The sequence below is a fragment of the Limulus polyphemus genome, unplaced genomic scaffold, assembly GCF_000517525.1.
Source record: "Limulus polyphemus unplaced genomic scaffold, Limulus_polyphemus-2.1.2 Scaffold4203, whole genome shotgun sequence".
NCBI lineage: Eukaryota > Metazoa > Arthropoda > Merostomata > Xiphosura > Limulidae > Limulus > Limulus polyphemus.
The window spans coordinates 29,769-33,303 of NW_013669813.1; positions in this window are offsets into that span (position 1 = coordinate 29,769).

Sequence of the window (3,535 nt, forward strand, 5' to 3'; positions counted from 1 at the left end):
TGCTAGGAGTTATGGAGAACCACAGCAGTCGTTATGCTAGGAGTTATGGAGAACCAAAGTAGTCCTTATGCTAGGAGTTATGGAGAACTACAATAATCGTTATGCTACACTTGTAGCTTTAGTTCCATAACAGAATAATAAACTATGCTTCTGTCATAATATTAGATGGTTGAATAACATTATAGTCATATTCGCTTATCCATTACTTGTTATAAAATAAACCTTACAAAACATAAGTCAAAGTAAATATTTTACTTCCATGAACTTATTATTAGTAAGCTAAAATAGAAGAAAAATATAATAGAGTACAAGTTTTATAACACTTTTAGGGTTATGTAACGTGCCTTCTACATTTCAGAGGTTAATGGATGTTGCTTTACAAGAATGAATGTTTTAATAGTTAGATGTAGTTATTTTTCCCAATGAAGTTTGAAGAACACTTAGATAGATTATTACATGAGTTTTGATGGATTATAAGTAGAAAGGCAAAGTGAATTGATTAAATAACGTGGTTGCTGTAGATAGTGTAAGAGTGATCTGTAAAACAAGCTAGAAGTATGTAGAAATTGTTGTATATCGAAGACATTGAAAGATGTTAGAGCATTTAGAGGAAGAAGATTCACTTGTAAAACTTTTAACAAAGTTAAATAAGACACAAGATGGTTGATACAAGACACAGAAAAATCTAAATGGTAGTACCTATAAGTGACATAAGGATAATAACCAGGTGATGATCAGGAAGGATATAGAGATTCTAGTTCTAAGAAAATTAGAGAAACCATTGGGCAAGTGATTAAAATTGAAACAGAAAACCAAAATAAATTAGAGTAAAAGAACAGAAATAAATACTACTCAATTATACAGTTTTACATACAGGTTTCTCAGACGACTCTACATTTGAGGAGACAACAGAGAAACCCACAGAAGTGTCTATCAGAACAAATAGCCAGACCTGATGAGATAAAGTGAGCCAGAATATGAGGATAAGATGAAGTTTGATGAAGAATATGTTAAAGAAGCGGAATATAGAGAAACCTTGGGAAGATCATGAAAGATGAAAGTGGAATATTTCAATAATTAAAAGTATTTTAAGATTACGTAAACTAATAAAAAGGAAGAATGCAGTTAACTTTTGTTTCAGTTTATTTAAGATGATGATGAAAGTCGTAGCATTATTGACGTTGATGATGATCCTAACTGGAGACAACGTAAATATTCACTATATATGTAATAAGACAGAAGAGGGGAATTTTATGTGAAGATAAATGGATAATTCGAATGAACGCATTTTTTACATAATATACACAACTAGTTAACTAACAAGTTGTAACAAGAGTTGATATACTTAACACTGTCACCGAATAAAGGTGCACAATTGGATTTAAAAAATGAAAGAAACGAAATTTTCACACACAGACTAACTATAATTATCCAAGTACTTAAAGAATGAATACAGAATTACAAACATTGTTAGCTCCGAAGTATGATCAGGTGTTTCAATATTAACTTGTGTGTGTGTGTTTATAGCTATCTGCTGTGTACACTAAGGGGAAGCGAAGCCCTGATTTGTGGGTTGTAAATCCATAAACTTACCGCTGTTCTACAGGGGGACTCAATTTTAACTAGTTAAACAGTAGTTAGAAAAATGGACATTTATAAATAAGATGACATCTAGTAAAAATGCTTTCCTAAAGAAATTATACGTGAGTAATTAATTCACCAAATCAAACATTAGAACCTCATTAGAGAGATTTTACAAGCACCAAATGAGAATACTTACCAACGAGTTAATAAATTTAAGAGCTGAACAAGTAAAAGTACATAAAACAAGTCCAGAAATATTAAGTGTGGAAATAACAAGTTACCAGTTATAACATGTTATAACTGATAGTGTTTACATTGGAGAACAGTTGAACGAAATTATCTACATTAATACAAGTCTTTTACGTTGCAGCATATCAAAAGCCCTTACAAAATTACAATGAGCTTTAGATGTGTTTGAAAGGAACTTGTGATTCCAACACACACTGATCAAATATGTATATAATGTGCGTGGACTGATGCAAAGATAGTTGATCTCGAGAGTACATTAAGAATATTTGTTGATATATCCTTAAAAGTGATAGATAGGTTGTTTAAGTATACAAAATAATTCTACTTGGGAGTACCTGGATGAACTTGTTTATAAGGATTCGTTTATAATTTGTTAATGTCATTCTAGAGCAAGCTGTCTTATACAAGTATCACAAACACTAGCAGCCACGTTTTGGTTCTCCTTTCGATCAGATATTTAGGACAACTTAGCTATGACTGTGTCTCAGTCACCACGTTGCTTTTCACTCCATTGCTCTACAGCCCCAACCACTGGACTGTCTACACTCGGCATCAGAAATTATACTGCCTATCCCTTATCTCAGAAACGGTTCAGGTTCTAATTTACTTGGCACCACTACCATTTGACAGTGTTAGTGAACGCATGTGTGACATCCTTGCTTACAAGCGATTATGGTGCCACTGTCAACAAAAACACTAATCGGTCTCCGTACTGGAGACTTCAGCACTTAAGCAAACATATAGTTTTTATTCTTGATTGAGAAATAGTTGTGTTCACATTATTTGGGTAAATTACTTCATCACAAGTATTCAGACAACTTCTGGCAGCTCTGGTAACTTCCTGCCTGTAAGGTAGTCACCAATTCCCAAGCGAGACATCCCTTAATCTTAGAAATAACTTTTATATATGACTTAAATGAAAATAAGAAATTCTTGGTCATGGCACCATAATTGTACCTTATTAAATTTAGTTATAGTCTTATTTTAAACGGTTTTGCATTGTCAAAAGGTATATCGTCTGTGTTGTATTATCACATATTTTAAAGTGTATAACCTGTCAATAAATCTATCTATACTATCATTTAATATATTACACTGCCAACTGTATAATCACGTGATATTTTATACACTACAACTTGCGCATAACTCTATCTATAACTCTATTTTAATTCAATATTGTACTCTGTCACTTATGTACAGCTTTACCTCTGTGTTAACTTCATATTTTAAGTTAATTCAATATTGTACTCTGTCACTTGTGTACAACTTTACCTCTATGTTAACTTCATATTTTATACTGTCAACTTGTATATAGTTCTAACATTATGACATATTGATATTCTACAATACAATTTGTATATAGTTTTAACATTATGATATATTGATATTCTACAATACAACTTGTATATGACTCTATCTATACGTTCATTCAACATTGTACAGTATTAGCTCCATTTTATCTTCATATTTTACACTGTCAACTTGTATATAGTTCTAATTGTTACGATAGCAGAAGTCGCGTGACGCTGGGAGCATGCGCGCTGGGGTTTCTGGAAGGATCATGAATTTTCCTGGCAACTCTAGTTTGTTCCAGGCGCCCTCTTTTTTAGTATATAAGCCCGGCAAATAAAACCAGCGAAAAAAGATAGAATTGCATAGATAGATAGATAACTGAGTCAAGCGAACAGTAGGCACCGTAAGT